General features: G+C 41.5%; 1 protein-coding gene across 6 annotated transcripts in view; it reads right to left on the reverse strand.

The window, feature by feature from the left end:
- The window catches only part of LOC118363591 (teneurin-3-like), a 189,365-nt gene that overhangs the window by 161,126 nt on the left and 4,119 nt on the right, over positions 1-24,120 (reverse strand). Inside the window, exon 1 of one of the 6 annotated variants that reach the window (XM_052488476.1) lies at positions 474-743. The exons of the other annotated variants lie outside the window; for them this stretch is intronic. The gene's annotated coding sequence lies outside the window, so the exon portion shown is untranslated. Of the gene's footprint in view, positions 1-473; positions 744-24,120 lie in introns of those variants that run through there. 6 annotated transcript variants of the gene reach the window in all.

Raw genomic sequence — 24,120 nt, forward strand, 5'->3', positions numbered from 1 at the left:
TACCTTGGCTCCTTGCTGCACTCGCATAACTGGTGGTCAGCCTGCCACACAGTCTACTCGTGGATTGCAATGTAATCGGCCATAATCGGCATCCAAAAATGTTGATTACCGATTGTTCTGAAAACATGAAATCGGTCGACCTCTAGTACAGATACCCCACAAAACGACTTAAAATACTTTAAAGTACTACATAAGTCGTTTACACCACTGGAGGGCAGAACGCTAAAATATACAAGGTGGGGTTCTTCTTGTTCAAGCAAAAGATAAGGCTCTAAAATGAGGAAAATTTGTTACATGACACAGGGCTACATACACTACATGACCAAAGGTATGTGGACACCTGCTCATTGAACATCTCATTTCAAAAGCATGGGCATTAATATGGAGTTGGTCCCACCTTTGCTGCTATAAAAGCCTCCGCTCTTCTGGGAAGGCTTTTCACTAGATGTAGGAACATTGCTGCGGGTACTTACTTCCATTCAGCCACACGAGCACTAGTGAGTTCAGGCACTGATGTTGGGCGATTAGGCCTAGATCGCAGTCAGCGTTCCAATTCATACCAAAGATGTTCGATGGGGTTGAGGTCAAGGCTCTGTGCAGGCCAGTCAAGTTCTTCAACACCGTATGGACCTCGCTTTGTGCATGGGAGCATTGTTATGCTGAAACAGGAAAGGGCCTTCTCCAAACTGTTGCCACAAAGTTGGAAGCATGAAATCATCTTGAATGTCATTGTATGCTGTGGCGTTAAGGGCCCTAGCACGAACCATGAAAAACATCCCCAGACCATTCCTTCTCCACCAAACTTTACAGTTGTCACTATGCATTGGTGGTGGTAGTGTTCTCCTGGCATCCACCAAACCCAGATTCGTCCGTTGGACTGCCAGATGGTGAAGCGTGATTCATCACTCCAAAGAACGCGTTTCCACTGCTCAAAAGTCTGAAGGCGGCGAGCTTTACACCCCTCCGGCCGACACTTGGCATTGCATATTTGTGATCTTAGGCTTGTATTGCGGCTGCTCAGCCATGGAAACATTTCCTGAAGCTCCCAACGAACAGCTCTTGTGCTGACGTTGCTTCCAGAGACAGTTTGGAACTCGGTAGTGAGTGCTGCAATCTAGGAAATGGGACACCTCCAATTGACTTAAATGATGTCAATTAGCCTATCAGAAACTTCTAAAGCCATGACATCATTTTCTGAAAATTTCCAAGCTGTTTAAAGGCACAGTCAACTTAGTGTATGTAAACTTCTGACCCACTGCAATTGTGATAAGTGAAATAATCTGTGTCATGCACAAAGTAGATGTCTTAACCGACTTGCCAAAACTATATAGTTTGTTAACAAGAATGTTGTGGAGTGGTTGAAAAACAAGTTTTAATGACCTAAGTGTATGTAAACTTCTGACTTCAACTGTAGGTACACCTCCAGCGGGGCAAAGCTGTTATATTGCTGGATCGGATCTTCCAGGATAGATAGAGGCTGTCCTAACTGCCTCCTTTCCGGCCTCCTGGCCAGTCTCACATGTGCTGCGGAGTTGGGTTTATTATCTGTCCAGTGGATTGGAACAGATCAGCACTGCCTGACTCATCTGCACCTTGGCTGTAGGAGGCAATCAAGACAAATGCGATTTGCCTGGGTTTCCGCCAGGTCGGTGAACTTGGAAAGCAGGTTCTAGGCCTCAAGGTTATTATTGACAATATGCTGAGAAGTACTTCCACTACCTGGCAGGACATTTTCAAACCAGTTCAAAGTGTAGAGACAAGTTTAGAGATGTAAACCCTCCATCCTACCCCAAACATGAACCCACACACATTTGACAGATTAATGTGCAGTAGGTGAGAATGGATCCACCCACAAACCTCCCCGATTTCCATCCTTTTAATGTTTATAGACCTGTAAAGATAAAGGGGCTGATAACTGTTCATTCTTAGGAACTTGTCTGCTGAGCTGCCGACAACCGAACCACGTCTACAGGGAGAAATTATTAGTGTCCTAATCCGCTATAAGCTCCCCTGGTTGTGTTATGGGGATATGTGTGGCGGGCCAGATTCTAACAAAACCAGGTGAACGCATACCAAAAGGTACTGACACCATAATTTCCAGGGTTAATCAAAAATGTTCTCTATGCGCTGAAGGTGGTCCCTGTACATGAGGATACTTTAAGGGACCTTAGAGAGATATTCATAGAAGCTGTCATGGTGCTAAAGCCTGCAAAGGGAACTTCTGGTGTAGTTTGATTAGGCCACTTTGTTGCTTGGATATAGGAACCAGAAAATATGCCTACATCATTTCTGTGTGCCTTACTGCAATACACCAGAAATGTTCCTTGAGTCAGCCAGTGGTGGAAAAAGTACTACATTCTCATACTTGAGTAAAAGTAAAGATACCTTAATCGAAAATGACTCAAGTAAAAGTCAAAGTCACCCAGTAAAATACTACTTGAGTAAAAGTGTAAAAGTATGTGTTTTTAAATATACCTTAAGTATCAAAAGTAAAAGTACAACCAGACGGCACAATTATTATGATTTTTTTTTACAGATAGCCAGGGTCACACTCCAACACTCAGACATCATTTAAAAACAAAGTATTTGTGTTTAGTGTCCGACAGATCAGAGGCATTACGGATGACCTCTTGAAAAGTGTGCGAATTGGACCATTTTCTGTCCTGCTAAGCATTCAAAATGTAATGAGTACTTTCAGGTGTCAGCGAAAATGTATGGAGTAAAAAGAACAACACAACATTTCTTTAGGAATGTAGTGAAGTAAAAGTCGTCAAATATATAAATAGTAAAGTACAGTTACCCAAACAAAACTACTTAAGTAGTACTTTAAAGTATTTTTACTTAAGTACTTTACACCACTGGAGTCACCCCATTCAGAATAAGAACTATACTAAATACTGTCAGGATACAAGACACTTCATGGCAAGGAAGGAAAAAGTACAATTTGTACAGGTCATTTGTTCTGTATGTGTCACCTTTGATAATATGAGTGATTGACCTCAAGAAGGAAAAGCCGACCTTGCAGTAATTTAGTGGCACAGCGGGATCCTTTGGCAAGGCAGTGAGGGAGGGCAGTGATCTATGTAGCGTAGCAAAGCACTACACAGGCCTATGACTCCCCAGCCAATTACCCATTGTACCCTGAAAACTTCTTCTTCTGTTATATCCAGTCCCAATTTTCTTTTAAACATTAACCATACACCATAAAGTGCATTCGGAAAGTATTGACTTTTTCCACATCTTATTAAGTTAGTCTCATTCTAAAATGTATCAAATGATTTTTTTCCCCTAATCAATCGACACACAATACCCCAAAATGACAAAACAAAAACAGATTCAAAATGTTTGATTATTTTATTTTTTAAATACATGGAAAATATCACATTTACATAAGTATTCAGATCCTTTACTCAGCACTTACAGCCTTGAGTCTACTTGGGCATGACGCTACAAGCTTGGCACACCTGTATTTGGGGAGTTTCTCCCAGATGTTCGATCAAGTTCAAGTCCGGGCTCTGGCTGAGCCACTCAGAGACTTGTCCTGAAGCCACTCCTGCATTGTCTTGGCTGTGTCCTTAGGATCGTAATCCTGTTGGAAGATGTACCGTCGCCCCAGTCTGAGGTCCTGAGTACTCTGGAGCAGGTTTTCATCAAGGATCTCTCTGTACTTTGCCCCGTTCATCTTTCCCCCAATCCTGACTAGTCTCCATGCTGCTGAAAAACATCCCTACAGCATGATGCTGCTACCACCATGCTTCACAGTTGAGATGGCGCCAGGTTTCCTCGACGTGACGCTTGGCATTCAGGCGAAAGAGATCAATCTTGATTTCATCAGACCAGAGATTGGTGGAGTGCTGAAGAGATGGTCGTCCTTCTGGAAGGTTCTCCCATCTTCACAGAGGAACTTTAGAGCTCTGTCAGAGTGACCATCAGGTTCTTGGTCACCTCCTTGACCAGGGACCCAGGGACCTTCTCCCCCGATTACTCAGTTTGGCCGGGCGGCCAGCTCTAGGAAGAGGCTTGGTGGTTCCAAACTTCTTCCATTTATCAAGAATGATGCAGGCCATTGTGTTCTTTGGGACCTTCAACGCTGCAGAAACTTTTTTGTACCCTTCCCCAGATCTTTGCCTCGACACAATCCTGTCTCGGAGCTCTACGGACAATTCCTTTGACCTCATGGCTTGGTTTTTGCTCTGACATGCATTGTCAACTGTGGGACCTTATATAGACAGGTGTGTGCCTTTCCAAATCATGTCCAATCAATTGAATTTACCACAGGTGTACTCCAATCAAGTTGTAAAAACATCAATGATGATCAATGAAAACAGGAAGCACCTGAACTCAATTTCGAGTCTCATAGCAAAGGGTCTGAATACTTATTTAAATAAGGTATTTGTTTTTTTATTTCTAAAAACCTGTTTTCGCTTGGTCATTATGGGGTATTGTGTGTAGATTGATGAGGATATTTTTTTATTTAATCAATTTTACAAAAAGCTGTAAAGTAACAAAATGTGGAAAAAGTCAAGCGGTCTGAATACTTTCCAAATGCACTTGTTTTATAATATAGTGTTAAGCAATGTACTTCAGTCAGTTTGGAAACTAATTTTCGAGAATAAGGCCCATTGGGAAGCTTTTATGATCTAGGCTCGATTCTCTTGTTTGGACACAGATCGTCACACTCATGATTCAGGACCAAAGGAGAAGCCACCACAGGTGTGGTTCAGAGCCAATACAGCAAAATAAAGTGGTTTCAACTGAAGTGACCCACATTCCTGATGTAAGAACAAGATGCATTTTCCAAAGACTACAGTAGTCACTGGAGACTTCCCTGCTCAAAATGTCAAATCTTCACAGATTGTTCAAGTAATTACAATTCAATTCAGAGGGCCTGCTCTAAATATTAACTCAAGACCCTACACTCTGTAAATAAAGGCAATAAAAATTCATGCTCACCGTTTCTGCCGTTTCCCCCTTCCCCCTTTCAGATGTTCAACCTGCCACCGCGGGGCCAAGCCCTCTGCCCTCCCTATCCGTTCCCCTATGTGGCCTTGCCATTTCCCTATTAGTTATTGCAGGGACCAGACGGTACTTCGCCAAGGATGTCGTGAAAGTGGGGATGGAGGGTGGTGGGGATCGGCCCGGCTCACTTTAACACAGCCGGCACCTCCAACAATAGCCGGCTCTGACGGCTTTGCATAATTCATCTTGTCGAGTCTCTAATCTCTCCTTCTCTTTTCTCTTCCTTCTCTCCAACGCTCTGGAATGGACCGAGGAGAAACAAGGGCACACTTCCATCAGCTGTTCCCTTCAGACACCAGGGATTTTTGGAGACAGAAGTGTTTGTCTGTTGAAAGCAGATTGCCCGGTTTTGCCATGTGTTCTGGTCTGGATGCCATCCGAACCAGACTGCTGTTCATTCTGTCTCAAGCTTCACAATAGGGAACCTGCTGATGCAAGATGTTCAACTTTGAGAGCTGTGGTGTATTTTATTGAGTTAGCTGATCAAAGCTTCTGATAATTGTGTGTCCTTTCACAGGGGATGTGAGTTTTATACTTAAATACCTCAACGTGTCTTTGCTAAAGCATTGATGTTTTTTACAATCATGGATTGTGTGAGAAATACAGACAGAGGCATTAGCAGGCTCCAATGCTCAAGTATGTCAACTTCTTACAACATTGATATAAACCTCATCATAACCACAGCTAATAGTGGATATTTATTTCTCTGAAATATACAGTGATTCACTTGAGGTGGGCTTGACACCGAGGTGAATCACATCCAGTTTGATTTGTCACAAGCTTCGTAAACAAGAAGTGTAGACTACCAGTGAAATGATTACTTTTGGGCCGTTCCAAACAAAGCAGAGAGAAAAAAAATACAGAAAAAAATAGAAAAGTGTAACGATATACACGGGTTACCAGTACCGAGTCGATGTGCAGGGGTATGAAGTAATAGAGATAGATATGGACAACTATGAATAAAGTGACTTGTCAACAGGATAGATAATAAACAGTAGAAGCAGCGTATGTGACAAGTCAAAAGAGTTAGTGCAAAAAAGGGTAAATGCGGATAGTTAAATAGTTAACCAATAGCTACCCGGACTAAGAATTGCAAAGAAAACGCCATATCTCAGATTGGCCAATAAAAATAAAAGATTAAGATGCGCAAAAGAACACAGACACTGGAAAGAGGAACTCTGCCTAGAAGGCCAGCATCCCGCGGTCGCCTCTTCACTGCTGATGTTGAGACTGGTGTTTTGCGGGTACTATTTAATGAAGCTGCCACTTGAGGACTTGTGAGGTGTCTGTTTCTCAAACTAGACACTTTAATGTGGGCGGCAGGGTAGCCTAGTGGTTAGCGTGTTTGACTAGTAACTGGAAGGTTGCAAGTTCAAACCCCCTAGCTGAAAAGGCACAAATCTGTCATTCTGCCCCTGAACAGGCAGTTGTTCCTAGGTTGTCATTGAAAATAGGAATTTGTTCTCAACTGACTTGCCTAGTAAAAAAAAAAAATGTACTTGTCCTCTTGCTCAGTTATGCACCTGGGCCTCACACTCATCTTTCTATTCTGGTTAGTACCAGTTTGCGCTGTTCTGTGAAGGGAGTAGTACACAGCATTGTACGAGAGTTTCTTGGCAATTTATCTCATGGAATAGTTTTCATTTCTCAGAACAAGAATAGACTGATGAGATTCACAAGAAAGGTCTTTTGAGCCTGTAATCAAACCCACAAATGCTGATGCTCCAGATACTCAACTAGTCTAAAGAAGGACAGTTTTATTGCTTCTTTAATCAGGCACAACAGTTTTCAGCTGTGCTAACATAATTGCAAAAGTATTTTATAATTATCAATTAGCATTTTAAAATTATAAACTTGGATGAGCTTACACAATGTGCCATTGGAACACAGGAGTGATGGTCGCTGATAATGGGCCTCTGTGCGCCTATGTAGATATTCCATTTTTTTTTTAAATCAGCCGTTTCCAGCTACAATAGGCATTTACAACATTAGCAATGTCTACACTGCATTTCTGATCAATTTGATGTTATTTCAATGGACAAAAGAAATGTGCTTTCCTTTCAAAAACAAGGCCATTTCCAAGTGACCCCAAACTTTTGAACGGTAGTGCATGTAGCCACTGCCTTAATTCAATGTTCCATTAGTTTTCTCCAAAGTGCATATCAATACAGAGATGAATAGTTTTATCGTATATATATATATATATATATATATATATATTATGAGGTCCTGAAGCTGGTGAATAGTATCTAAATTAACTTCATGGAGAACTGTATGGGAATGGCTGCTTGGCCAAGGTTGTGAACATTCCCATTTCAATTCATTAGGATTGATTACCTGCATTGTTTGACTGCATCGTCTGAAAATAAAACAGGATTTTGGCAATTTAAAGTCAAATGGAACAATGATCAGTATGCCCTTAGTGAAATAAATGTAATCTTGGCAGTAGTGGAGTTGTAATGATATTGCAGGACAATCACAGGCACTGATGTAAACTGACTCAATTACTTGTTGACTGACAACTGAATGACTGATTCAGTGCTATATCAAAATATGGCATGATGAACATAACATTTGTCAAACACATTTTCTAATAACTGAAAGAAAAATGGAACTGAATCCTCAAATTAAACTGGCGAGGAAGTGAAAATAAAGTGTGACATCAATTACTGCTTGGCATGTCTGTCAAAAACACTGACTATTCCAACTCAAATATTTATAAAACATGAAATTGCATATATCCTTCAGTCTCGGATGAAAATTCTACTTGGATTGTTCCTAAAGTGCTCGTTTGTTTGCAATGGCTTATGTGATCCGTTTCCAGGAAGCTATGCGTATGTCGCACGTCGCTACTTCACAGGAGCGCCATTTGACCGTAAATTGTATATTTTTATCAAAATGCATTCTTTTGATAGAAATGTCTTCTGGAACATGTGAACATTCATGTGCCTTAATAACACACGTGTATGCCATCTGTAAATATGAATAAAATGGTTAGATTACGAGCCTAGTTGGTTTAGCCACAGAAAAAGTACGGAACCTTCCCCACTGTCATGATTGGGTGCTAATGGATTGGCTAGACATATCGAGTGCTGAGTTCTGATTGGTCTGCCATCTAGAATGCTTCTGTCTATAACATGAGCTGCTCAGTTTGTATAGATAATCCTTTCTACTGCAGCTTTTTTAAGGATATCATGAAGAACTGCAAGTGTTGCTACTGCTTACAACTGAATTAGACAGGCGCTATTGATGGACTACTTGCTGGAGGACGACCGTGCCATTCTGACTCTCTGACTGTGAAAATGAATCAGACGATGAGGAAATACATGATTTACATAAAAACATTTTCATTGAACCAGACATTGTGGAGTCTTCTGATGACACCGATAAGAAAGAAACGTCGATCAACAGTGTTGTTGTCATGGAAGAAGTTGACAGAGTTTTGAAATCAGTGGAAAGTCTGGTGGAAGTAGAGTTTGGCTGCAAATGAGGTGGGAGTCGAAAAGAGAACACAGACGGCAGTTGTATAAAACACATGTCTCTGGATTACATCCTTAAACTAAGGACAACCATGGCATCCATGAAATAGAGGGAGAAGCGTTCATCCATGTATATTCGTAAGAGTCGAGCTACATTTTCAGATATTATACATTTATAATTTTGTCAGAAAGTCATTTTCATTGCATGTTAAAGTGTACTGTTATGTAGCTAGCTAACAATGAACATAGTTGGTTAATTTTGGCTACTGTAACTGCAGATTTATGCATGGTGCTATGTAGTATAGTTTGGGTTTATGGGTCTAAACAAAAGACTCCACTATGCAAGTAACCATTTTGCTGTACCGTTTACACCTTCTGTATGTGCATGTGACAAATAAATGTTGATTTATTAAATATAGATTGTGTTTACCTGAGACGGTAATGTGAAGAGCAACATGACCTGCACCAAAGCCAGATTCGGATACAGGTCAAGAACTAGATAGAGTGTACTTTTACTACTACTCTTTGATACTGCTTTCACCACTTTTAGTCTTAATCGTTGGTTGTTTACTACACTGCCTTACTCTGTTTAGCGCATAGCCTCACACGTAAATCCTTAAAGAGATGGGTGGGGCTAAGGCTGAAGAGGGTGGAGGGTGTAAACAATACTGAATGGGTGTAGACAAAGAAGAGCTCTCCAGTAGCTGTACCAAAACATTCATAGGCCATTTTCTCAAAAGTGTGGTTACAGGTTTATCAACTTTTAAAGCAGAATTACTTTCCTATTGTTTGTCAACTGCAGTGTATGAAATACAATTTTCTAGCTCTGAGCCTTATATCCAATGTAAAAAAAAAACAACATTTCAAATGTTGCTACATTGTACCGAATCAAGGTGGTGGGTCACATACGTGTTAAAGCATCAACAATGACCTAATTCTAACCAAATGCTCTGCATTCAAACCATGTTATTGGTTAAAGTCACATATTTAAATGCTGGATGCTACTCAAAATTGCTATATCTGAATGTAGATTAAATTAATATTTTCTGTTTACAAGCCAGGATAAACCTCTCCCTTACTCCTGAGATATAATATAAATCCTACAATGTGAGCTGGCATTGTGATTACTGAAGGAGTCTATGACTCTGTGTTAAAAACCACGTTAAAAAAAGTCTAAACAAAATTGTGATAGGATTTGATTTGTGCAAATGAAGCCTGCCGCTGCACAATAAAAAATCTGGAGCCATCTGTGAATCGACACTAATCAATAAATTAGGGACAACAGAGTATGCCGTTTATGAACTTAATGCAGCAAATAATGTAAGAAGTATATTACCACTTAAAAGAAGTGCAGAGCTACATTAATCAAATAGAAAAATAAACTGGGGGGTTATATTATTCAGCTGTCAGCATTTTTGGGGAAAATATGTAGGTCATGATAGCACACTATCAGAATACAAAAAGACTGCAGCCCTTATTTTAAAGAAACATCCAGACCAAATTCTACTGACATGGCGCAAGCTGTATTACTCCTGTGGCAATGTTTATGAACAACTCCTGAGTACAAGTGATGGCGAGCTGGATGTCAATGATTGACCTGTATCTCATTACACCGACTCCGAAGTAGGTTCCCCCCTGAGTAGGTTCCCCCCGTGAAACTAGTGCCTGGCCCTGGTCTATCATCGCTCTTCATCAGCCTGCTCGGAGCAGGGGCTTTCAGCATCACCCAGGTCAAATTAACTGAATTATTGAGGCCGTCAAGTGGCTCCATCGATAAGCAAAGCTGACGCCCAACGTCCCACTGGGCTGTCTGAGGGACACAAAAGAGCCTAGCCTGAAGCACTTGACAGCTCCTTTTCCGAGGAAGCAAAAACGGTAAAGTCCAGACCATAGAAACATAGGGTTCAAAAGCAGCAACTTTAAGATGATCAAAGATATTGTTCTGAGATGTTCAAGCTTTTATAGTTCAACATCTAGAGTGGGTTATTTTCTGCACACATTTTAAATGGTAATCTTTTGGCATTAAACAACATATCACACAAACCACAGTGTTTTCCCATGTTCTCACTGTGTTCAAACTGTCTTTTCGGAGCGTAATTTCATCTCGACGAGATGAGAATTTGGGTAGATTAACGCAACCATAGATTGCAAGTGAGGGATATGAATGTAAATCTGTTGATTCTAGAGAGGCCCCGGCGAGTGTGGCAGAGCTAACGGTGCCTGGTCAGCAGGATGCCACCCTCTGGCTAATCGCAGGTGGCTTTCGGCCCAAGCAGGAGAGGTAGAAACAAACCAAAGCTGCAATGCACACGGCTCAGTTTTTCTATTGGAGAACAATGACTCCTCTTTCATTATGAAACAATCGCTAGCATTTGTCTAAAAATAAACAGACTGAGTTTGAACATGTGTCGCCTGCGTGCCTCCTATGGAAAAAGTTGTAGCAGTGGGAGGTGCGGGGGTCCGGGGGTCTGACCCGGACAAATGTTCATGTCACCATTCCCCCAACGCACACACACACACTTTCCCTGGTTGCCACTACTCAACAGGGTCTGTCCCATCACAGCTTTTGAAATCATAGCCCCCACAAAAAATAGAGGTAGGGTGGCATTTTACCCCAAGTTACCATTCAACTAACAGCTAATTGCAGAGCAGAATCATTAACCATGCCGCTGCAAAAAAAAAATCAGGGTTTAAAATGGTGCAGATTGCTCATATTTAGGAGGTGATAAATAGTAGGAATGGAAAGCTTGGATCCCCCTCTTTTTAACAAAGAACGTTAAAACAGCCATTGTCAAGATTGCCTGTGCATGGACTGCTTGTCAGAATACATATCATCATTATTATTATTATTAAGCTTTATTTCAACAGGGAAGTCATGTTGAAATGAGCCCTGCACAATGCAAAAACAAGCACACACAACAGGCAAGTATAGATGATCATAAACATCGACAAAATATACATGTTAAAATACAAAAACAGTCAATTAACACAAACACATTCTTCATTATAAAAATATGCTGTCAGCTGTCTGAATTTCCCTTGGGACTTCAAAAACATCCAAATCTAAACATCTTTTTGAAGATTCATTTCCTTACACCCTATGTTTGGAATAAAGGCAGATTTATCATAGGAGTCTCCAAAGTCAACCAACCCTCCACTGTTAAGACTTAAAAATACAAGTTAGGTTAGGTAAGTGGGAAGCTTAATGAGCGTAATGATGTGATCTACATGACTAATGTCACGCCCTGACCATAGAGAGCCCTTGGGGTTCTCTATGGTGTAATAGGTTAGGGCTTGACTACGGGGGTTTCTAGTAGAGGTTGACTGATTAATCGGAATGACCGATTAATTAGGGCCAATTTCAAGTTTTCATAACAATCAGAAATCTGTATTTTTGGACAACTTTATTTAATCTTTATTTAACTAGGCAAGTCAGTTAAGAACACATTCTTATTTTCAACCTTTTTTACGTTTTAGGAACAGTGGGATAACTGCCTCGTTCAGGGGCAGAATGACAGATATTCACCTTGTCAGCTCAGGGGATTCAATCTTGCAACCTTATAGTTAACTAGTCCAACGCTCTAAATGCAGCGTGGTGGTTATTCATGTTCTTTAATTTATAAAGACACTACACATGAGATAACTAACAAAAACAACAAACGTGAGAAAACCTAAACCAGTCCCATCTGGTGCAAAACACAGAGACAGGAACAATCACCCACAAACACACAGTGAAACCCAGGCTACCTAAATATGGTTCCCAATCAGAGACAATGACTAACACCTGCCTCTGATTGAGAACAATATCAGGCCAGACATAGAAATAGACAAACAAGACATCTAATATAGAATGCCCACTCTGACAAGGTTGTGCAATGTAACAGGAATGTTTAGACTAATGGATGCCACCCCTTAGATAAAATACGGAACGGTTCCGTATTTCACTGAAATAATAAATGTCTTGATTTCGAGACGATAGTTTCCGGAATCGACCATATTAATGACCTAAGGCTCGTATTTCTGTGTGTTATTATGTTATAATTAAGTCTATGATTTGATAGAGCAGTCTGACTAAGCGGTGGTAGGCAGCAGCAGGCTCGTAAGCATTCATTCAAACAGCACTTGCGTGCGTTTTTCCAGCAGCTCTTCGTTGTGCGTCAAGCATCCAGACAGAAAATATAAATGGGCAAAATAACATTTCGATTTAGAGCAATAAAGAAATGTAATAAATTAACCGAGCAAACTAGAAACCTTTCCATATATACGTTTAAACATTATTTAAAAACAATTTAAATATAGTATATAGAAATGTTGTGGGACTATAGTAGATGAAGAATCAATATTTTTTTAGATTGAGTATTTATTGGGTTATTATGCTAGTGTATTATGTATGTTTGTAATAGTGTATATGTGAAAGTGTGTTTGTATTATAAATTGTATTTTAATGTTAAGGACTCTTGGAAGATTGGTCAAAATGGGGACTAAAAGAGATCCTAATAAAATCAAATCAAAATCAAATCAAGCATTGAGCTGTTTATGACTTCAAGCCTATCAACTCCTGAGATTAGGCTCGTGTAACCGATGTGAAATGGCTAGCAAGTTAGCGGGGTGCGTGCTAATAGCGTTTCAAACATCACTCACTCTGAGACATGGAGTGGTTGTTCCCCTTGCTCTGCATGGGTAACAATGCTTCGAGGGTGGCTGTTGTCGTTGTGTTCTTGGTTCGAGCCCAGGGAGGAGCAAGGAGAGGGACGGAAGCTATACTGTTACACTGGCAATACTAAAGTGCCTATAAGATATTCCAATAGTCAAAGGTTAATGAAATACAAATGATATAGAGAGAAATAGTCCTATAATTCCTATAACAACTTCAACCTAAAACTTCTTACCTGGCAATATTGAAGACTCATGTTCAAAGGAACTAACAGCTTTCATATGTTCTCATGTTCTGAGCAAGGAACTTAAACGTTAGCTTTCTTACATGGCACATATTGCACTTTTACTTTCTTCTCCAACACTTTGTTTTTGCATTATTTAAACCAAATTGAACATGATTCATTATTTATTTGAGGCTAAATTGATTTTATTGATGTATTATATTAAGTTAAAATAAGTGTTCATTCAGTATTTATGTAATTGTCATTATTACAAATAAATAAAAATCGTCCGATTAAGCTGTATCGGCTTGTTTTGGTCCTTCAATAATCGGTTACCAGCGGAAAAAATCATAATCGGTCGACCGAGTTTCTAGGTATTATATTTGTATGTTGGTGTGTTACCTCTAATTTGGGATCATACTTAGTGTGTCCTTTTTCCCAACTGCTATGGGGGATATTGTTTCGTATGAGTGCCTATTTGCGCTACGTATTTCACGATCGTTATATCTTTGTTGTTTTGGAAGATTCACTCTCATTAAAATGTGGAGCTCTACTCACGCTGTGCCTTGGTCCAATTATTCATACGACGGTCGTGACAAAATATCCCACCTAGTCAGGACCAAGCAGCGTGCCCAGGAGGTGAAAGAGAGTTGGTCATGGGAAGAGATACTAGGTGGATGCGAGACCCTTCCTTGGCGGGAGTCGCAAAGGAGTAAAGGAGGACAGCGACGACGCCGGGGTCCGCGGCCACAAACAGCACGAAGTCAACACCGAGTTGTTGTTTTTTTTTTTGGGGGGCACAAGCGGCGGTCGGCTGAGGAGAGAACCAGAGACCGTCTGGGAGTCGATGGAGCAGTTTGAGGAGGGATATCAGAGAGAGATGTTGGCTAGGAGTATGCTGCAGCTCAGGCGTTTTGAACAGCGTGTCATCAGTCCAGTGCAACCTGTGCTGGTTCCACGCACCAGGCCTCCAGTGCGACTTCCCAGCCAAGGTACGTCCTGTGCCGGCTCCCCGCACTCGCCCTGAAGAGTGTGTCACCAGCTTGGTGCAACCTGTGCCGGCTCCACGCACCAGGCCTCCAGTGCGCCTCCCTAGCCTGATAGGTCCTGTGCCGGCTCCCCGCACTCTCCCTGAATAGCGTGTCATCAGTCCGGTGCAACCTGTGGCAGCTCCATACACCAGGCCTCCAGTGCACCTTTCCAACCCGGTACGTCCTGTGCCGGCTCCCGCACTCGTCCTGAGGAGCGTGTTATCAGTCCGATGCAACCTGTGCCGGCTCCCCGCACTCGTCCACCAGTGTGTGTGTACAGTCCGGAGTCTCCAGTGACAGTCTACAGCCCGGAACCTCCAGCGACGGTTCACAGTCCAGAGCTTCCAGCGACGGTTCACAGCCCAGAGATTCCTGCGCCGATGCCCAGTCCAGGCACGGTGTCCAATCCCACTCCATGGCCAGATCCTTCCTCTGCGCCAGTGCCCAGTCCAGGCACGGCGTTCAGCCAGGCACCATGGCCGGATCCGCGGTCTGAGCGGGTGCTACGTCCCGCACCGGAGCCGCCACCGACGCTTGTTGCCCATCCTACCCCTCCCCATCTAGTTTCAGGTTTTGCGGTCAGTCTGCACCTTTGGGGGAAGTACTGTCACGCCCTGACCATAGAGAGCCCTCGGGGTTCTTTATGGTGTAATAGGTCAGGGCGTGACTAGGGGGGTTTCTAGTTATTATATTTCTAAGTTGGTGTGTATGGTTCCCAATTGGAGGCAGCTGTTAATGGTTACCTCTAATTGGGGATCATAGTGTGTCCTTTTTCCCACCTGATTTGGTAGATATTGTTTTGTACGAGTGCCTATGTGCGCTAAGTATTTCACGAGAGTACTATCTGTGTTGTTTTGGAAGTTTCACCGTTATTAAAATGAGGAACTTTACTCACGCTGTGCCTTGGTCCAATTATTCATACGACGGTCGCAACAACTATAAAAAGGTCCAGCCAACCTTTTGGCAAAGAATGCAGTGGTGAGTAAACTTTTTTTTCTCAATACAAATACCAATGTATTTGTATGCAGGGACTTGTTAGATTATAGAACAATCCAATGAGTGAAGATGTAATCTGAGACAATCTTAAAAGAACTTGAAAACAGCATGTATTTAGTTTTCGCTGTATTAAGCACACGTTTTCAAATCAGCAGGCGGGGCAATTGCATACATAATAGTATCTTCCGCATATACAGTTAAAGTCAGATTGTATACACTTAGATTGGAGTCATAACTCGTTTTTCAACCACTCCACAACTTTCTTGTTAACAAACTATAGTTTAAGCAAGTCGGTTAGGACATCTACTTTGTGCAAGACAAGTAATTTTTCCAACAATTGTTTAGACAGATTATTTCACTTATATTTCACTGTATCACAAGTCCAGTGAGTCAGAAGTTTACATACACTAAATTGACTGTGCCTTTTAACAGCTAGGAAAATTCCAGAAAATGATGTCATGGCGTTCGAAGCTTCTGATAGGCTAATTGACATCATTTGAGTCAACTGGAGGTGTACCTGTGGATGTATTTCAAGGCCTACCTTCAACCTCAGTGCCTCTTTGCTTGACATCATGGGAACATCTAAAGAAATCAGCCAAGAACTCAGAAAAAAATTGTTGACCTCCAAAAGTCTGGTTCATACTTGGAAGCGATTTCCAAACGCCTGAAGGTACCACGTTCATCTGTACAAACAATAGTACGCAAGTATAAACACCATGGGACCACGCAACAGTCATACCACTCAGGGAGGAGACGTTTTTGGTGCAAAAAGTGCAAATCAATCCCAGATCAACAGCAAAGGACCTTGTGAAGATGTTCTAGGAAACAGGTACAAACTATCTATATCCACAGTAAAACGAGTCATATATACCAACATAACCTGAAAGGCCGCTCAGCAAGGAAGAAGCCACTGCTCCAAAACCACCATAAAAAAGCCAGAATACGGTTTGCAACTGCACATGGGGACAAAGATAATACTTTTTGGAGAAATGCCCTCTGATGAAACAAAAAATATAACGGTTTGGCCATAATGACCATCGTTATGTTTGGAGGAAGAAGGGGGAGGCTTGTAAGCCGAAGAACACCATCCCATCCGTGAAGAACAGGGGTGGCAGCATCATGCTGTGGGGGTGCTTTGCTGCAGGAGGAACTGGTTCTCTTCCCAAAATAGATGGCAACATGAGGAGGAAAAATGTGGATATATTGAAGCAACATCTCAAGACATCAGTCAGGAAGTTGAAGCTTGGTCACAAATGCGTCTTCCAAATGAACAATGACCCCAAGCATACTTCCAAAGTTGTGGCAAAATGGCTTAAGGACAACAAAGTCAAGGTATTGGAGTGGCCATCACAAAGCCCTGACCTCAATCCAATAAAACATTTGTGTGCAGAATTGAAAAAGTGTGTTTGAGAAAGGAGGCCTACAAACCTGACTCAGTTACACCAGCTCTGTCAGGAGGAATGGGCCAAAATTCACCCAAATTATTGTGGAAGGCTACCAGAAACGTTTGACCCAAATTAAACAATTTAAAGGCAATGCTACCAAATACTAATTGAGGGTATGTGAACTTCTGACCTCCTGGGAATGTGATGAAAGAAATCTAAGCTGAAATAAATCATTCTCTCTACTATTATTCTGACATTTCACATTCTTAAAATAAAGTGGTGATCCTAACTGACCTAAAACAGGCAATTTTTCCTAAGATGAAATGTCAGGAGTTGTTAAAAACTGAGTTTAAATGTATTTGGCTAAGGTGTATGTAAACTTCTGACTTTAACTGTAGATGGAATTGAACATTTTTAACAGATTGACCAATAGATTGATATAAATAGCGAAAACAGGTCCTAGTAGCGACCCCTGGGCAACACCTTTATGTACTTCAAGAAATTCGGACTTAACCCCAATCAATCACGATGGTCTGAGTTCTGTCACTAAGATAATCATGAAACCATGAGCAGGCGTCAGAACCCAGGCCAATCGAGGACAACTTAATTGTAGCACAATTAATTTTAGCTTCTAACTATTAATGTGGTTGCTGTGATAGTAATGAGCCCTGGCCTAAACCCAGATTGATTCATATTCAAAATACCATGCTCTGATAAAAAAAAGAGTGAAGTTGCTTATTCACAAAGATTGTAGAATCTTAGCTAGACATGGAAGCCTGAAAATGGGGCAATAATTATCAAGATCACTACTATACTCGCCTTTATGGAGTGGCAGCACATAAGTGATTTTCCGTACTTTAGCAATATTTTCTGATAATGATTTAAGATATAGGTTACTAAACCAGGATTGAGGGGGGCAGCATACTTGAGCATACAAGGCTCCAATTGGTCAGCCCCTGTGGATTTCTTGATATCTATAGCAAGTAAGACATCAAGGACTTCTTTTTCTGTGAATTTCCAAAATGCATGAAAAAAATGTGACTACCATTTTGCAAATCAATCTGCAAAATTCCTGAATCAGTATTTAGGCCATTTTTAGAGATAGTAGTGCTAGACGCTCTTTCAAAAAGATAGCCTGCTGAAATAAAATGAAGATTAAATGCATTCAATTATATAATTTTTGTCCATAATTGGGCCAGAGTCTGAATTAACTTCTGGGACAGAGAGGAAGTACATGGAGTCCCTAATTAGGGTTGCACATTTTGGGGAATATTCAAAGGTGGAAACTTTCCGTGGGAATTAATATATATATGCCATTTAGCTGACGCTTTTATCCAAAGCGACTTACAGTCATGTGTGCATACATTCTACGTATGGGTGGTCCCGGGAATCGAACCCACTACCCTGGCGTTACAAGCGCCATGCTCTACCAACTGAGCCACAGAAGAACCAGGAATAACAGGAATACCTGCAAGTGAATAATACCATTTAAATGTAGATGCTTTTTGCATTGGATATATTTACCATGTCATATGGAGTCAGAAACATAAACCTTTTACCTTGTGATTAAATGCTTCCAAAATAAATTTGAAAAACGATTTAGTTACACATTTAACTTCAATTAAATGAGGTGACTTTTCACATGGGATGACTTCCATGAACAACAAAAGAAAGGGAATATTGAATGATCCCCAATGATCCATCGCATCTCACAAAAACGTTTGTAAATGTAAAATGATAGTCTAGAAACTAAAGCTTTGGATGTCTTCCTCTCAGGCTTCCATGTCTTCTCTCTGGACCTCCTCAATGTCCACCTTAGACTGAGGCCTCATCAGACTGAGGCCTCATCTTCACTGTCACTTTCCAACCTTGTGGAGGATGGTTCATTGTCAGGCTCAAAAAGCCTCCAATTTTCCCCGATGGCCACCAATTTTTCAAGCCTTGTATTGGTCAGCCTGTTGCGTGCTTTGGTGTGTGTGTTCCCAAACAGGAACCAATTGCTCTCTGAGGTGGCTGATGTTGGTGGGATTTAGAGGATGGTGGCAACAGGAGAAAGAGCCTCAGATCCACAAAGTCCCTTCCACCAAGTTGTTGATGAGATATGTTGGCACGACTGCCATATTCCATCTCCATCCCAAAGTCCTTGATTGGAAGTGTATTTCGCCAGACTGCCAAGAACCTTGCCCTCTTCCAGGCCAAGGTGGTGAGACACGGTAGTGATGATACCATAGGCCTTGTTGATCTCTGCACCAGACAGGATGCTCTTGCCAGCATACTTGGGGTACAACATGTACGCTGCGGCGTGTATGTGCTTCAGGCAGAAGTCTTCATGCTTTTTGATGTATTTAAGAACTGCAGTTTCCTCTGCTTGGAGCAGCAGTGAAGTGGGCAGGCCAGTATGGATTTCTCCTCTTACATTTGCAAGCAGAGTCTGAACATCAGACAGGATGGCATTGTCTCCCTCAATCCGTGCAAATGGCTACTGCTATAGGTTTCAGGAGTTTCTGGCTGCTTACCACTCTCTCCCAAAATACATCATCCAGGAGGATCCTCTTGATGGGACTGTCCATATCGGCAGACTGTGATAGGGCCATTTCTTAGAGAGACTCCTTCCTCTCCAGGAGACTGTCAAACATGATGACAATACCACACCAATGAGTGCTGCTATAATTTGATGACCCTTCACATACCTAAACATTTCCTTGGTTCTCTTGTAGAGTGTATCCATCGTTTTCAGTGCCATGATGTCCTTGAGGAGAAGATTCAATGCATGAGCAGCACAACCAATGGGTAGGACTCCTCCACTTCAGACCAAGCAGCCTTCATGTTCGCAGCATTGTCTGTCACCAGTAAAAATATCTTCTGTGGTCCAAGGTCATTGATGACTGCCTGTGTCTGTGCTCTTGTAGAATACTGGTTGAGGGGTGGACATTATATAGTTAATTATTCCTTGCCCACGAACATTCAACCACCCATCAGAGATGATTACAATTACAATCTGCTTTCTCTATGATTTGCTTGACCTTCACTTGAACTCTGTTGAACTCTGCATCCAGAAAATTAGTAGATAAAGCATGTCTGGTAGGAGGGGTGTATGCTGGGAACATTCAGAAATCTCTTCCAATACACATTGCCTGTGAGCATCAGAGGTGAACCAGATGCATACACAGCTCGAGGAAGACATTCATCAGGATGTCTCTGAGTACATTCCTCCATTGAATTTTTGCACTTGAACAGATGACTCTGTATCTTTGTTGCATTCTTCACATATGATTTTGCACAGTATTTGCACATGTACACAGCTTTTCCTTCTACATTAGCTGCAGTGAAATGTCTCTACACATCAGATTAGGCATTTTCCTGTAAAGATTAGAAAAAAATTAGTAACAAAAAACAACAAATACAATTCCATGTACAGATAAATAGTTAAGCAGTTAGATTACACAACTCCTTTGTAAGATACATGTTTTAAAATGATACATGTATGGAAACAGGTGAATTAACACTCAGTTAGCAGGCTCAAGCAAGCTAAGTCAAATGGTTGCAAAAACTGACTAGCAGAAATTGTTAACAAGTTAGAAATGATTTAAACACACTTGCTGTAGGCTACTATTTACTAACAAAAGATAATATATGTCATGTAAAAATATATCCACCCCACCCAGTATTGTAATCAAAACCTAACAGAAAGCATGTAGTCCTTGGCTCAGATAGTGTAGTAGTGTGGGCTCAATAGCATCTCATTAGTGTGCAAGATCTTGAGAAGACATGTGATGGAAGAATGCACTGTGCATGCAGAGGGTTGCAATTCCATAGAATTGGGGATAGTTTAACCAAAATATGCCACAAGACCTAGAATTGCCTTATGTGTATCCCACAAAAAAAGCTTCACTGTTATAAGATAACTTTTTTGATGAATTTAAGCAAAATTCCCCAAATTCCTGAGCTTAACTTCCCATGGACAATTTCAGGGAAAAGAACATTTCCAACCCTTTTGAACCCTTTCCCTACTACAAGCATGCTATGATCAGTAGGTAATTCCTTATTTGAAAATACCACGGGATTTGTTTGAATTTGTATAGATACAAGATTGTCTAGAACTGAGCCATTGGGCCTATGCCTCGAACATAGGCCCAATAGGCCCTGTTGCGAGCCTGCAGTATGATGGCAATGCTATTCATTTATGGTTGGGATTACATGAGCGGGACTTTGAGGATCAATGAGTAAACCTCTCAGCGCAGCCTTGAAATTCGAGGAAAGTGTCCAGGCACCAAGATGATTTGGATAGACCCCATGCTCTATGTGGAGCACCTTCTGTTTCCAAAAGGTGTCAAAGTTATCCACAAAGGTAACTCTAACAGAGCTACAGTAGACTCACAACCAGTCGTGTAGAGCCAGAAACCTACTTAATATTTTCATGACACGATTCAGTAATAGCACTGGGCCTGAACTAATTGGACGCTTCTTTAAAATCCTGTTTCATCCATACCGAGCTAGTCACCCAAATGTCATGAGATCCCACATGGACAAAGCCCCCGTGTTCTGGTGTAAAACGGTAGGAAGCAGCCTTGTAATGTCCTGTACCTGAGCCCCAGGACAGCACAAGGTATTTGCCCGGGAACCAAGATGTTTCTCACCATAGAGCTGTCGATGATAACGGCTGGTGACATGGCAGAGGAGGTCCGGCAGCCTCGAGCCAGATGCAAAACCCACTATAGCTAATGGAGGAGCCGGTGCGTAAGACACCCTCGAGATCCGGTGAGAGGAGGAGCGCAGCGGATCCGAGTCCAAGGCAGAATCCCCCTGGGAAGGAGTCCGGATAAGGGATGATGGCGTTGGAACCTCCGAAGCCAGGAGGGTGAAGTTTTTTGACAACTGGATTTGGGCCCTGCTTCCCAACACCAAAGAATCTACACTCGCCACAGGCCGCTTCCCTCCATTTGGCCTACGGCGGATGACTTGCTTCCATGGTTGGGCAGCAGGAATGGTGACAGTATCATCCGCTAAATCAACCAGAAACAACAATCCTGACCCATTTTCCAGGGGAGTGGGAGACTTCTTCAGGGAGGGGTCCCTGGAAGGCATTGGCCATTCAGTAAATGAGTGCTGACATGGCGGTGATACTCTCAACAAATAGGAACAGCATCCAGCCTGTGGTGTCGAGAAGGTAGGCGTGGGTGCTTTCACCAGTAGATTGTGCAAGTTCTTAATGTGTTTGCTAAGAGTAGCCTCATCTTCTCTATAGTCCTCTGCGAGTAAACAAGTGTTGCATTGGAACTCTGTTTGGTCCATATTGTCCCGGAAGAGAGCACAGTAAATATACAGCTGCTGCAGAACACAAAATGCTACATTTTTCCTCTGAACAGGGAATCCTCCATAAGAAAAGGCATAGCAACTCAATCTGTGTCGCAGAGATAACGATTTCCAGACAGAGTAAAAAAAATAGAGACAATAACTGATGTATTTTTCCCGGACCTATACAGGCCGTTAGTAAATACACCCGAAACAAAAGGTTAAATTAAACAAAATAGACTCTAGACTGTTTAAACAAAACTGGCTAGAGTCTGTTCTAGCATCTTCAAAGTGCGCCTTGGAGGAAATACAGTATTTTTCCATGTCCCATATTTTGATGGTGTGGCGGCAATGATTGTGCCATGGCGAGACATCACAGCAAAATGACTGCTGTGAAAACACTGCTCACAAATGTATTATACAGCTGCGATAAAGTGTAACCAAATCAAATGTATTTATAAAGCCCTTTTTATATCCACAGTGTTTAATACAGAAACCCATCCTAAAACCCCAAACAGCAAGCAGATGTAGAAGCATGGTAACTAGTATAAACTCCCTAGAAAGGCAGGAACCTAGGAAGAAACCTAGAGAGGAACCAGGCTCTGAGGGGTGGCCAGTCCTCTTCTGCCTGTGCCGGGTGAAGATGATAAGAGTGCATGGGCATTAAGGCCAGATCATTCTTCAAGCTGTTCAAACGTTTGAAGTCTAGGCAAGTATTCAGGTCTTAGAAAAGACTAGTCATCACACAAGCTATGTCACATCACTTGGAACCGCAGAAACAGATTTCAACCATAAAAACATAATTATGACATCCCATGCCACAGTGAAAAACAAGTACCCCCTACTGAGCAGGAGTTGCTGGAAACCAATGTACACAAGTGCGTATGACACACATACAGTCGCTAGTGAAAGCCTACACAACCCATGCACAGTCTTCACATTTTGCTGCCTTAAAATTTGATCTAAAAAAAAGGATTATTTGATTATTTCCCCAATTTATCTACACAACCTACTCCACATTTTCAAAGTGAAAGTAAAATTATAGAATATTTTCCAAATTACTAAGAAATATAAAATGAGGATGTAATAATTGAGTCTGTCACGTTCTGACCTTAGTTTTTTAGTTTTGTCTTTGTTTTAGTATGGTCAGGGCGTGAGTTGGGTGTGTTGTCTATGTTCCTTTTTCTATGTTTTGGGATTTCTGTGTTTGGCCTGGTATGGTTCTCAATCAGAGGCAGCTGTCAATCGTTGTCCCTGATTGAGAACCATACTTAGGTAGCCTGGTTTCACTTTTGAGTTGTAGGTGATTGTTTCCTGTGTCTGTACCATACGGGACTGTTTCGATTTTCGTTTGTTCATCCACGTTGTTATTTTGTATTTTTGTAGTGTTCAGTTTTAAAATGGAAACTTACCAAGCTGCGCATTGGTCCTCCGATCCTTCCTACTACTCCTCCTCGTCAGACCGTTACAGTCTGTATTCACACCCCAAAGTTATTACTTGGTGGAAGCACTTTTGGCAGGCATTTCATGTGTGACACATTTTGAATAAGATTTTACCAAAACTTAGGGCAACATCCATTGATTTTGTCAAAATTGCTCAAACTCATTCAATTTTATTGGCAATAATTGATGAACAGCAATATAAAACCTTTTTTTAAAGCAGATTTAAGTCAAGACAGACACTGGACCATTCAGGAACACATAACACCTCTTGAAAAGCCATTCTGGTGTGCCTTTGGCATAAAATACATTTCCTGAGTGGTCTAGTCTCAGTCCAGAAATGCTTAAATATGCTTGAAAATCAGAGACAAGGTTTAATTATTGCTGTCCATCAACAATTTCCAACCAAATGTACTGAACTTAAGCAATTTTGACAAAAACTATGGACAAATGCCCTAAGAGTTGTGCAAAGTTGGTAGAATATTATTGAAAGGTATTCAAATCTGTATCGACTGCCAAATGTGCTTCCACCAAGTACTAACTCTGGGGTGTGAAGACATACGCAATCAAGACATCTTCCGTTTAATTTATTTTTTTATTT

This window comes from Oncorhynchus keta, chromosome 30, assembly GCF_023373465.1.
Source record: "Oncorhynchus keta strain PuntledgeMale-10-30-2019 chromosome 30, Oket_V2, whole genome shotgun sequence".
NCBI classification, from domain to species: domain Eukaryota; kingdom Metazoa; phylum Chordata; class Actinopteri; order Salmoniformes; family Salmonidae; genus Oncorhynchus; species Oncorhynchus keta.